We start from the raw sequence: 14,836 nt of genomic DNA, 5'->3' as shown, positions 1-14,836 counted from the left end.
TCATCCGTGGAAACACGTCATATGGTCCAACAAGGGCCTGCCTTTGGAGAACGCCAAAAAAGCCAACAATCCTGACTGCTTGTTAGGGTTAAGCATGGAGGTGGAAGTGTGATAGTGTGGGCAGCCACATCATGGTTTTCTGCTGGTTCCGTCATTACTCTCAAAGCCCGTGTTACAGCCAATAATTATGTGAACATTTAGGCGATCAGATGCACCACAGGATTCATTTTTTTCCCCAACGATGATGTCGTATTTCAGGACGACAATGCACCCATTCACATAGCCAGGGCAGTACAATAGTGGCATGAGGAGCAAGCAACGGAACTGCAGCATCTTCCCTGGCCAGCACTGTCGCCGAACTTTAACAACATCGAACCCGTATGAGTGGTATTGGAACGTCGACTCCGGAGCGTATTTTCGCCTCCCTCATCACTACAGGCGTTAGAAGTGTTTCTGATCGGAGAGTAGCATAACATTCCACTGGGGACTACATAATAATGATATGCCAGTATTTCAAGAAGATTCGCAGCTGTATTACGGGCAAATGGCTGTCCAACCCGTTAGTAATAAACCATCCCCAAGTTAAGTACAGGTGTTCACATTATTTTTTTATCCCCTGTAGTTATATTGTATTATAAATTCAGGATATAAATTAATGGCTATTCTCTCTATTTAGAACCCGTAAACCGCGGTACTGATTGAAACTCGTTGACAAGTTTCATGCTATTAGTAACTTCTGTCAACCAATAGTATCTACAACGGTGTGGTGCAGTGCGTCCACACAATGCTATTTGTCCGTTCAACATCGCGAATGTGCCTACATTTCCAGAAGAGCATCTAACCATACGCATTTATTCACACCTTATGTCCTCGGAATAGCGGCCGTGCGTACAAGCTTGATGCTTGCTGGGTGCGGCGGTAATCTCTTGCGCTGTTTAACAGACGTCACGCAGCTAAGGCCCATGTGTGTTTCATAGTGTAGTTTCTTGAGGTTATGCTTTAATGCGATTTATGTGTAATAACGTCTGTTCACTCCAACGAAAGCACGCTTAAATTTATAGATGATTACTGCCACAGAGATCATATGGAACCCCGCTTTAAACACTATAGGATTAAAAATTGGAGGTGTGCTGCCTTGACTTCAAATGTTAGATTAGCAAGACATTTGAAGAGCCTGAAATCTGAACAAAATGAATACGTGTAATACCTCAACAAACACCTGTACCGGTACTAGAGACAAAAGTGAAGCGCATTGATGATGGAAGTAATAGAAAATTGTGGAACACAACTTCCATTCTATTGGATTCTGAGCCTACGGTATTACGGAACTCGTCGAGTACAAGGATGTTGACCTATACACCTGTAATCTCTCTTGAATGAAGATGAGAAAACAACTTTTATAAAATCAGAATGTATTATTTTTCAGAACGACTGAAAACCTCCCTTCAGTACGTATACTGTTGTATTTCTCGGTTTAGGAATAATCACGGAAATGCGTTGTTTCGAAATGCGAAATAACTCGCTCAAACAGTTACGTAGGTCGTTGGTTGCCATCTAACCAGATGTTGTTGCTGGAGGTATCGCAGTATTTTCCTAAGCTGAAATTCTTAAAATCTCGCTCTGAGCAACGTTCCTAGAAATACACCTTATCTAAACAGACCTCTGGTGTTTAGATACTATTTTACCCATAATCGTCCTGTGTTTACGTTTTCTTGCCTTTCATAGCAATAAATGCTGCTAAAATTTCTGAGAAAAATAATAGATGCATAGCAAACGGCTTGCACAATGATGTAACGCCTGTACAACGGAGCGCGCATGCCTAAGTGCGTTTTTATACTAATTCTTCTGGGTGTACTTTTGTTTCTGTGCATTAGTAGAGGACATAACATACTGTCAAATGCTTACTATTTCAGCACGAGGTTTACGTTGTGTCAGATATGCAGAGGGAGAATGAGATATTCACTCTCCAGCGGAGTTTGCGCTGATATGAAACTTCCTGGCAGATTAAAACTGTGTGCCGGACCGATACTCGAAATCGGTACCTTTTCGTTTCACGGGCAAGTGCTCTACCAAATGAGCTACCCAAGCACGACTCACGCCAGTCCTCACACCTTTACTTCTGCCAGTAGCTCGTCTCGTACCTTCCGAACTTTACAGAAGCTCTCCTGCGAACGTTGCAGAAATTCTGCAGAGCTTCTGTAAAGTTCGGAAGGTAGGAGACGAGTTAATGGCAGCAGTAAGGATGTGAGGACGGGGAGTGAGTTGGGGTAGAGCACTTGCCTGCGAAAGGCACAGAAGTTTTATGTAGAGGGACTTGAAACCGATACTGTGAAAAAATAAAACACACTAAAAATTGCAGGTCTTGCCGTCACGTGCATAATGGAATATAATAAGTTTTGAGCCATTTCGTTCATTGCAGGTTGCATACGTTCAGGGATAAGCACACATTCAGGTGCAAATTTCCCTCTCCCTTTAACCCATTGTTATGCTAATTGATATATTACCCCCTTGGGGTTGATTTATGAATCCCTAATGATAATTCATCCTTCTGAAAGACCACCCACTGCTCTCCATCACTCAAAACTCAAGGAAATCTCCAACCATCTCCCTAGCCAATATCAGCATTTTTTGATATCAAAATCATCGACGGATCCCTGTCCCTCCCACACTTCCACCTCCACTCTCTCTTTCCAAGCATGTATCCTGGCGGGGTCTGCTTCGTAAGTACTGATTTGGCATGTTTAACACGGAAGGGGTGGCAAGATGCCCTTCCTGGCGCCAACCCCATACCCCCGGGACGGAAGTAGTGTACCCCGGCTGTCTTCGTCTAGCGTAAATCATGATACAGTGAGAATGTGTGTCACATGTCAAAGAGTCGTGTAACTGAGGTTTGACGTGGGGCCAGACCAGTATTGACCAAGAAGGATGTGGAAAGCCGTCTAAAAACCACATCCAGGCTGGCTGGCACACCTGCCCTCGTCGTTAATACGCTGGGCGGATTCGATCAGGGGCAGGTGGGCCTACCTGAGTCCAGGACGCAGCGCGGTAGCGCTCTCGGCTAACCAGGCTGGTATTCCCACCTCCCCTCTGCCATTTAGAAATCAGCGGGAAAAAGGCTCAATCTGTTCTGAGCTGCTGGAGATGAAGAATCTCACATCACGAAGTGGGCAGTGAGTTACAGAAATGTATTGCTTATTAATTAAATATTAATTTATTTAATTAATTAACTTGCTGGGCTGTGGTGCTCTTTATTTGGCCAGAAGAAATGGGTCACTCTTATGATGTCATAGTCGTGTTATCAAAAATGGTGGTTCAAATGGCTCTGAGCACTATGGGACTTAACATCTAAGGTCATCAGTCCCCTTGTGCAACGCCATATGAGCGTTGTACAAAGAGAGAGAGAGACAATAAAAAATACATTACGCTGACAATCGAGATGTATAAATACAAATCAAACCTGATCTCAGTCTAATTACAATGCCAAAAACCCATAGAATATTGCGTCGCCGAACATCATTCCTACAATTCACTTTATCTGCGTTATCCGCAGTGCAATAACCTTGAATGATGGGGAACATGCAATGGTATTTATATAATTAGAAGTGGAAGGGAAGTGGGATTTAATTCTCATTTGTCCAGGCGCTCCCTGACTTTTTTAATCTATCCTTTTAGTCGAGATACATATGGAGGCAGGGAATGACCTTGAATGTGTCACATACAATTGATTCAGATGTGTTTGCGTTTGGGGAGGAGGGGGGTAGAGTGGGGTGTTTCCAGTGGTGGGTGGTGGTGGGTATGAGGGGTGCTCTTGGAATTAAGAGGCCTAATGGCCTCAACTGACACCAGAAGTAACTTTCAGATCCTTATGGGCACCATAATATAATATGTTTATCTGACGAGCAATCCAGCTTTGCATTTTGACTAATAAATCGCTGTCCTACCAAAAATTAGAGAGAATGTTTCTTTCCTTTCCTTGGAATGATCTTCATACTGAGAAAGCATGAAACTTTCGTCCATTGCCACATTTTATTTCAGACTAATATATATATATATATATATATATATATATATATATATATATATATATACGTGTGTGTGTGTGTGTGTGTGTGTGTGTGTGTGTGTAATAGTGGAAGTGGATGGTTAGGCAAGTTAATCTTCTCCAGTGCTTGGATACCATCATCAAATTGAAGAATGAAAAACTCTGCGTCCGAACAGTCCTTGGAGGTCCCAACGGTACCGACCGGCCACCGTGTCGTCCTCAAGCCATAGGCGTCACTGGATGCGGATATGGAGGGGCATGTGGTCAGCACACCACTCTCACAGCTATATGTCAATTTAAGAGACCGGGGCCGCTATTTCTCAATCAAGTAGCTCCAGCTTGTCTCACAAGAGCTGAGAGAACTCTTCAGACCTGAAGGTCACCCATTTAAGTGCGAGCCATGCCCAACAGCACTAAACATCAGTGATCTGACGGGAACCGGTGTTAACCACTGCAGCAAGGCCGTTGGCCGAAGAGAGAAAGCTTACAATAAATGGAAAAAACACGTCCACTAGTTAAGGTGTACCATCTGTGGATGTGTACAGTAGCAGGCATGGTATGAATGTGATTGTCGTCAGCTGATTATTCTTATGTTCTATTGCAGTGAAGCTATGGTTGACAACAGCTCAACTATGACTGAATCAGTTAAGTTCTATTGTCCTCTTAGAGTGGTATCAGGAAATCGCACTTATATATCTTCATGGGCAGGGAAAGGTACGAATCCTTATCAGAAATGTTAGTAACTGAAATTTTGAGCGAAAGAGGGATGGCCACGACAAGTAGTTTTTGAATAGATATGAAGTGCTCGAGACGAATAGAATAACGAAGTTAATACAGCCTCTTTACGTACTATTTATAACGACGAAGCACTGTATGAAATTCTGCATGATGCTGAGGTAAGGACTGTCCACAGTGGACACTACTTAATGATAAAATTCTTAAAGTCAAGGTACTGTAGTACGATAATGTCCAGTTTTATCTTAGATAATGTGAGCCTTGTTTACAAAAATAAAAAAGGTCAAGAGCACGGAATGGTAGTGAAGCCCATCGCCACCATGGGTGACTATAAGTTCGTAATGGTTCATCGGCTGGGACTACATAACTAAGTTCTTTTTTTCAGGCCACTGAAACCAAAAACTGCTGAGTAAGTCTGCGACAATATTATTGACATTTTTACGTTGTTAGACGCTCCTTTGGTTTTGCAGTGGGACAATGGTAGAGTGTTCCTTAACGAAATAATAAGCAGCTAAACTGTACTATGGCTGAAATTTAAAATTGGAGACGCTAATCCTAGATACATCGAGGGCCAAGGTAGCGTAGAGCGAGAAAGTCAATACATAGAGAATATGACTATATGAATGCAGGAATATAATACCGCGAAGTGGAGCTATTGAAACGTACCCTATGGAAAATTATGAATTACAGTGCTGGTAAACCCCTTACGTTATTTGATTTTTAAACAGCTGAGCAAAACTGAACGTACTCAGACATTTCTCTCTTTACTTATTCTGATCATCACGAAACTGAGGCACAATATTTTTAGCAATCTGACTTTCAATAATCCCTACAAAAGTATGGCCCTGACTAACAATAACCTGTACCTTTCATGAATCACTTATCTCACAAAAATCTTCGTTCAACACAATGTGTGTAAAAAATACAATAGAAATGTATCATAGTGAACATGGTAGTGCAAGTGAAGTTCTCATTTTTATACATGTACGGTATTTGTGGTCACCCAAGTGAGAAGTATTTATTAAGTTAACGCCTATGCAATGTCATAGAGAACAACGAATGGAAAATAAGTGAAGTGGCCACTTACCTTTGTGACCTCGAATTGTGAAGTATAGAGGACGCTTTGAAGGTGCAAACATTGATCACATGAGTGGTAAGCAGTGTGGCTAACACATTTTCGACCATGTGCCTCGACAGGTGACAACCAAAGAAAAGGCTAATCATGTATTGAGTGGTAACTTTTCTCATTTATGAGCAGTGTTGTACACTGAACGGTCGGTGTTTTCAAACAAAATAATCACAGTATTATTTGGAATGCTTGATGCTGTTAGTCCCTATGCCAGGTGTGGCAGGACATTATTTTGCACTTCCTACTAAGGGTGCCAACAGACGGAGCAAAATGTAGTCTTCGTTTTTGGAAATTACGCATTGTTTCCAGCTATTCTCTATTGAAATGTCCGAAAAGAAACGACTCATCTTCATTTTTATTTTTTTATATTTCCTTTTACTTTCCTTCTGTATTCCCTATATGTAACGCTAAAATTTCAATCTCTCACCTACGCAGGGAGAGATGGCGTAATAAAATCAACTATGTTACCGTATTTATACATTGATACGTAATATCAACCTGTTATTTACAATTCCTCTACGATGCTATTTCCTGTCTTAAGAGTCTTTGTAGGAGACGAGGTACATGGCTACCTTAAGAGATTTCGAAATTGAGGAGGCGTCCTGTGACACAGGTAGCACTACGTTAAGATTCACAAACGAGTTTAATATTCAAGTCATATGAAGAACGACGTAAGAGATACTAAGCAGACAAGAACAGGTAGTTTTTTTTTACTTAATTAGAGAACACTTAGAGGATATATAACCTGTGTTGTAATATTGTACAGCTATTCACAGCAAATAAAGGTACTTCAGCGGCCTGAAAACGCGTGTATGCTTTGATTTCTTCTGTCTTCGAAAATAACTCAGATAAAAGGAAGCAATCTACATTCCACGTGAGATATTTAAGGCGTTTGTACTACAACATCCTAGTTTTTTAAACTAGGGAGAGCCTGTGTTGTGGCTAGTATTGAAATTAGAAATTTATGTCCAAGATGCGCCTGCTTATCTTACAGTGTGTCCCAGACAGAGGCAAATACACTCATAGTCGATTGGCTGACAAAATCGTGACATATTTGTGCTGAACAGTCAGCTATAAACAAAAGCTCTGGCTAGTGTGCTCTTGCCTCTTGCTACGGCAACAAGTTCAGTGGCGGCGTTCATGGAAACCACTGTGTGGCTGAATAGGGAACTAGCCAGTAGGATGGGTGAATGGTGACAGAAGAGAAAGTTGTGTATGCATGTGTTCCCCAATGTTTACGTGCAAATTTGCGAAAATTTAATGTGGCAAATGTTTGCTCCTGACAGTTATTACTCCCCCGTAAATTGGTCAGTTGATGACTTTGACGTCAGTGTGAAGTCTCCTCGGCTTCTGAGCATCTGGTTCGACCAGCATGTCGATATTGGTAGATGTTCAGACGACTGCCGGCGTAGCCGACATGGGCGCAGATCTCTGGTCCTCTCCAGCGTGGGCGCAGCTCCAAGCAGTCCTGCAGTAGGCTTGGATGGCAAGCGCTTCGCGATTGCGAGCGTGGTAACCTTTTGTGGCAGATATGTTTAGTGGAAATGTTGTGGTGGAGGGGGGTGCTTGTATTCTCAAACTTTGGTTCATATGAGATCTCAGATGTATCTCATGCTACGTTATATTTGTGGCGGGAATTATTGTGTTTGCTAAATGTGTATGTATGGTTCTCAAACGTTGATAATACAGACATCAAAAAGGTTTTGCAACACCTCGGTTCCGAGAGTTCCGGAACCAGTATAGAGATCAATATAAGCATCATTTCCACCATTTTTATTGCTCACGAAACGAACACATTGTGTGTTGTACAGCGAGACCTGCAGAGTTGGAGGTCCTGATGGCTGCGCACAACGGTACCTCTAATACCAAGTAGCACGTCCTCTTGCTTTGATGGATGCCTGTATTCATCGTGGCATACCATCCACAAGTTCATCAAGGCACTGTTGGTTCAGATTGTCCCACTCCTCAACAGCGATTCATCGTACATCCCTCAGAGTGGTGGTGAGTCACGTAGTCCATAAACAGCCCTATCCAAACTATCCCAGGTATGTTCGACAGGGTTCATGTCTGGAGAACGTGCTGGTAACTCCAGTCGAGCAGTGTCGTCATCGTGAAGGAAGTCATTCACAAGATGTGCAAGGTGAGGGCGCTAATTAGCGTCCATGAAGACGAATGCCTCGCCCGTATGCTGCCGATGCGGTTGGCTGTCGGTCGGAGGATAGCATTTACGTATCGTACAGCCGTTACGGCGCCATCTATCACCTCCAGTGGCGTATGTCCACCCCATATAATGTCTTCTGAAAACAGCAGTGAAACTCCACCTTGCTGCACTCGCTGGACAGTGTGTCTAAGGCGTTCAGCCTGACCGGGTTGCCTCCAAACACGTCTCCGACGATTGTCTCGTTCAAGGCATATGCGACACTTGTCGGTGGAGAGACCGTATTGACAGTTCTAAGTGGTCCATTTGGCATGTTGTTGGGCCCATCTGTGCCACGCTGCGTGGTTGCAAAGATGGACCTCGGCATGGACGTCGGGAGTGAGGCAGCGCATCATGCAGCCTATTGCGCACAGTTTGAGTCGTAACACGACGTCCTGTGGCTGCACGAAAAGCATTATTCAACATAGTGACGTTGCTGTGAGGGCTCCTCCAAGCCATAATCCGTTGGTAGCGGCCATCCACTGCAGTAGTAGCCCTTGGCCGGCCTGAGCGAGGCGCAACATCGACAATTCCTGTCTCTCTGTATATGCTCCAAGTCCGAACAACATTGCTTTGGTTCACTCCGAGACGCCTGGACACGTCCCTTGTCGAGAGCCCCTCCTGGCACAGAGTAACAACGCGGACGTGATAGAATAGCTGTATTGACCGTTTAGGCATAGTTGAACTACAGCAACATGAGCTGTGTACCTCCATCCTGGTGGAATGACTAGTACTGATCGGCTATCGAATCCCATCTGTCTAATAGACGCTGCTTATGCACGGTTGTATACATCTTTGGGAGAGTTTAATGAGATCTCTGAATAATCAAAGAGACTGTGTCTGTGACACAATATCCACAGTTAACGTCTTCAGGAGTTCTAGGAACCTGGGTGTTGCAAAATGTTTTTCATGGGTGTATATTTTATTCCGAAGAAGTATCATCATATGGTCATGGTGAGTGTTTTAAGCGATCTGTTTGACTTGCACTTTCCAGAGCTTTTTCCCCAACTCCCCCCACCCCCCACCCCCGCCTGTAAATTGTTAAACAACTAATGTTTATGGGTAGTGCCAATGAACTATTTCCCATCATTTTTGATATCACAATTGTGACATCATAAGAATCAATCTTTTTTCCTGGCCAAATAAACAGCTCCACAGCCCAGCAACTCAATTAATTAAATAAATTAATGTTTAAATAATAAACAATAAATTTATCAAATTCACCGCCCATTTCGTGATGTGAGATTCTTCGTCTCCAGCAGCTCAGAACAGACTGAGCCTTTTCCCCACTAATTTATGGATGGTAAAAGGGAGGTGGAAATACCCGCCTGGGTAGCCGAGACAGCTACCACGCTGCTTCCTGGACTTGGGTAGGCCCGCCGGCCCCAGACCGAATCTGCCCAGCGGATTAACGATGAGTGCCGGTGTACCAGCCAGCTTGCTTGGGGTTTTATGGCGGTTTTCCACATCCTTCTAGGCGAATACCGGTCTGGTCCCAACGTCAAGCCTCAGTTATACGACTCGCAGACATTTGATACACGTTCTCACTATCTCATGATTTACGCTAGACGAAGACAGACAGGGTACACTACTTACGTCCCGGGGGATATGGGGTTGGCGCCAGGAAGGGCATCTTGCCACTCCTTCAGTGTTAAACATGCCAAATCAGTACTTACGAAGCAGACCCCGCCACTCAGGATAAATGCTAGGAAAGAGAGAGTGGAGGTGGAAGTGTGGGAGGGACAGGGATACGTCGATGATTTTGAACAGGTGTGAAAATAAAATTAATTGATGAGTTTAAATATTAGCCAATTATTTTGATATCACTATCGGTTTCAAGTCCCTCTACATAAAACTGCCTGGCAGATTAAAACTGTGTGCCTGACGGAGACCCGAAATCGGGACCTTTGCCTTTCGCAGCCAAGTGCTCTACCCCAACTCACTCCCCGTCCTCACATCTTTACTTCTGCCAGTAACTCGTCTCCTACTTTCCAAACTTTACAGAAGCTCTGCAGAAGTTCTGCAATGGTCGCAGGAGAGCTTCTGTAAAGTTCGGAAGGTAGGAGACGAGTTACTGGCAGAAGTTAAGCTGGGACAGGGCGTGAGTCGTGCTTGGGTAGCTCATTTGGTAGAGCACTTTCCCGTGAAAGAAAAAGGTCCCGATTTCGAGTATAAGTCCGGCACACAGCTTTCATCTGCCAGGAAGTTTCATATCAGCGCACACTCCGCAGCGGAGTGAAAATCTCATTCTCCCTCTACATTTCTTACACAATGTAAACCTGGTGCTGACACAGTAAGCATTTGACAGTATGTTATGTCCTCTACTAATGTACAGCTCGTGGTGAAACAGCAAGCACTTGATAACGAAAAGGTATATCCATTCGATGCATCTTTCCCCGTGCGCAGTTTCTGATGTACAGAAACAAAATTACACCCAGAAGCATTAGCAGAAAAACGCACTTAGACAAGCGCGCTCCGTTGTCCAGGCGTTACCTCATTGTGCAAGCGGTTTGCCATGCATCTATTAATTTTCTCAGAAATTTATGCTGCATTTATTGCTATGAAAGACAAGAAAACGTAAACATTAGACGATTATGGGTAAACTAGTATCTAAACACCAGAGGTGCTCTTTAGATAAGGTGTATTTCCAGGTACGTAGCTCAGAGCGAGATTTAAGAATTTCAGCTTAGGAAAATACTGCGATACGTCCAGCAACAACTTCTAGTTAGGTGGCAACCAACGACCTACGTAACTGTTTGAGCGAGTTATTTCACATTTCGAAACAACGCATTTCCGTGATTATTCCTAAACCGAGAAATACAACAGTATACGTACTTAAGGGAGGTTTTCAGTCGTTCTGAAAATTAATACATTCAGATTTTATAAAAAGTAGTTTTCTCATCTTCATTCAAGAGAGATTACAGGTGTATAGCTCAACATCCTTGTACTTGACGAGTTCGGTAATACCGTAGGCTCAGAATCCAATAGAATGGAAGTTGTGTTCCACAATTTTCTATTTCTTCCATCATCAATGCGCTTCATTTTTGTCTCTAGTACCGCTACAGGTGTTGTTGAGGAGTTCCACACATTCATTACACGTATTCATTTTGTTCAGATTTCAGGCTCTTCAAATGCCTTGCTAATCTAACTTTTGAAGTCAAGGCACCACACCTCCAATTTTTAATCCTATGGTGTTTAAACCGAGGTTCCATATGACCTCACTGCCTGTAATCATCTATAAATTTAAGCGTGCTTTCGTTGGAATGAACAGACGTTATTACACATAAATCGCATTAGAGCATAACCTCAAGAAACTACACTATGAAACACACATGGGCCTTACCTGCGTGACGTCTGCTAAACAGCGCAAGAGATTCCCGCCGCACCCAGCAAGCATCAAGCTTGTACGCACGGCCGCTCTTCCGAGGACATAAGGTGTGAATAATTGCGTATGGTTAGGTGCGCTCCTGGAAATGTAGGCACATTCGCGATGTTGAACGGAAAAATAGCATTGTGTAGACGCACTGCACCACGCCGTTGTAGATACTATTGGTTGACAGAAGTTACTAATAGCATGAAACTTGTCAACGAGTTTCAATCAGTACCGCGGTTTACGGGTTCTAAATAGAGAGAATAGCCATTAATTTATATCCTGAATTTATAATACAATATAACTACAGGGGATAAAAAAATACTGGCACATAATTATTATATAGTCCCCAGTGGAATGTTATGCTACTCTTCGATCAGAAGCTCTTCTATCCCCTGTAGTGATGAGGGAGGCGGGAATACGCTCCGGAGTCGGCGTTCCAATACCACTCATAGGGGATCGATAATGTTGAAGTCCGGGGACAGTGGTGGCCAGGGATGAAGCTGCAGTTCTGTTGCATGCTCCTCATGCCATTACCGTATTGTCCTGGCTGTGTGAATGGATGCATTGTTGTCCTGAAATGTGACATCATTGGTGGGGACTAATATTTGAATCCCGGGCTGTATCTGACGCCTTAAATGTTCACATAATTATTGGCTGTAACACGGGCTTTGAGATAATTATGGGACCAGCAAATACCATTATGTGGCGGCCCACACCATCACTCACCGACCTCCATGCTTAACCATTGGGACCAAGCAATCAGGATTGTAGGCTTTGTTTGGCGTTCTCCAGACATAAGCCCGGTCTAGTGCTGGAAATAACGGAAACGTTGACTTGTCGGATCATATGACGTGTTTCCACTAATCATCCGTCCAGTCTCTTGACACCATGTTTTACGCTTCTTTGCGATTATTGTCATCAATAATGATTTCTACATAGCACCTCGCCCGTGGAAATTCTCTTTATGGAGTTCTCGGTGGCCAATATTGATAGCTTTGGGGTCTTGAAGACGACTATTGAGCTCTTCAATCATTTTAGCCTCCGTAGTTTTATGTTGTTTTGACCCAATGCGTGTTAGCGTACGACATCTTTTTTACTTTTTTATTTTTGATTTATGCCCACTATTACTTTTACACGATGATGTTTCCATGTTTTGTGTACGCTGTCATGATTGTTGAACCAGTTCCTCTTGAAACATTCAATAAGTTGGCTGTGTTGTTTACTGATGCTCCAGGTAATCGGGCCTCCACAATCTCTCCCCTTTGGAACTCTGTTATGTCTTTCGTTGAACATCGGCCTCGGCCTCTTAGTGCAAATACGAAGTGCACACTACGTAAACAACCTGCACTGATGCTTAGTCCGAACACGCAGAGTCCAGTGCGACACTTCCCCTACCTGCGTTGTTGACCGTCAAACACAATCATCCCATTACTACGACTGTTAACATTATTTTGCCTATCCCCTGTTGATATACAACACATAAGGTAGAAATGACGTCATTTTTATACTTACTGATTTTATGACAAAGAGTAGCAGCTATTTCTACCGGGAAAGTGAGTTAGTAAAGCTTTCATGAACTTGATGAACACTGGAGAAACAGATTCACGCAGTAAACTAACTTAACAAAAACCATAATAGGAAAATGCGTTCTCCCAGTCCTTTTTTGCTGTATATGTCTGTTGATGACTGAATCTGCTGAAGGTCTCTTAAAATCATCCATTTGTTGTTTCTGTAAGGTTAGGTGTTTGTTGCTTATTTTAATCTTCTGCAATACTTTTTCTGGGTTTTATACGAGATTTAAAAGTCAGGTGCGAGTTTACAGAAGTAGGTACCATTGTTGTTCCTTTTTTGATTTTAATGTCACACAAGGTAGAAAAAACATTTCTGTTTCTTAATTTGAAAGCGGAAGTTTTAATATTCGCAAAAAGTGTTTATCCTTCAAAATTATTGACTGACGACATTTTAATACAAAAGACGTCCGGAATTTTTTTTTTACAGGAGCTCCTTGTCTCTTTAATAAAAATACCAAAGCAACTGCCTCTATTCTTCTCTAATGAGGCAGGGTTTGGTAATAGCTGCTCATACTTTTCCGGAAGGATTTGCTAATTTGGTATATATTTTCTCTATTCACAACTAAAAGCAAGATTTGCCTCAATTAACTAAATCTCTTTGACCAGTGGCTCTGATACTGGTGATCTACGTATCACTTTGATTACAGACGTTAGATAAAACTACAGGTACCGTAGCGTGATATTATATCTGTTCTTCGTTTCCAACTTTTCACATTCACTTCCGAAGTAGAATTTATCTAAAGCAAGTAAAGTTTGAGCCTCAAGAACATTTCATGTATCCACTTTTTCAAAATGTTTTACATGATGTTCTAACTGATCTCTGGTTTTGTAGCTGTATTTGTCATATTATGTTCTGCTTACTCTGAAGAGCAGCATTTGCGGTACTAAAAAAGCCATAGACGTGTTTCATATATTCGAGATAACCTTTAGTATAAAAGTGGTTCATTTCATGACCTATCTTTTCTGCCATCAACACTCTATCATCTAACCTGGCTTCAAGAAATAAGAATGGCAGAGTTTCCAACTCGATATACGCTGCTGTAATGCTGGCCGTTTCGCTCCAGCTGGTCTTCAAATTTTATGTTTCTCTTGGTTGATAAGTTCTTGAAATGAAAAGATCATTGCTTCTCTTTTGCTGCTGTGGCTAAAGTACGCTGCCATGTTTCTTATTAAATCTTTTATCTCTCTCGGCAGCTTCATTGCAGCTTTACTGTCAGCAATTTGCAAGGACTTTCGTATACATTTAGCAACAAATCATCATTCATCTGCCTGAGGTTTCACTTTTATCATCAACGAGCACTTTTCCCCTATCATTGCGCTTGCAGTATTTGCAGTCATGTCGACAATTCTTTTAGCTGGAATATTTATCTCGATGAAGTATCTGATGGCTGCATTAGACACATCTTGTGCGGTACAATTTAAGGCATACACTTTCTGGCTTTACAGATATATCTGTCAACTACGCACAGTAATTTTTTACTGGGGATGTCAGTGCTTTCGTCCGACAATCATGAAAACTTGTGAGTTTGCAGACTGTCGTTCAGTGTATTGGACTCTACCTTAGCCACAACATGTTTTTAAATACTCGTGAAGTTTGTTCTATGAATTTTCCTATTTTGGACAGATTTAGAATGAACGAAAATGTTTTTATAAGCTGACCTATATGATCTATTGTTGACAACGGTAGTGGATGTTCACAAAATGCCGTCGCCTTTCTCATTTCCACAGCTTTGCTGTCCTCTTCGAGATTAGGTTTGCAGTGCTTGTAGTATGTTGGTGCACCTGCCAT

Source organism: Schistocerca cancellata, chromosome 6 (genome assembly GCF_023864275.1).
Source record: "Schistocerca cancellata isolate TAMUIC-IGC-003103 chromosome 6, iqSchCanc2.1, whole genome shotgun sequence".
NCBI classification, from domain to species: Eukaryota; Metazoa; Arthropoda; class Insecta; order Orthoptera; family Acrididae; genus Schistocerca; species Schistocerca cancellata.
This window is presented reverse-complemented; position numbering follows the sequence as displayed.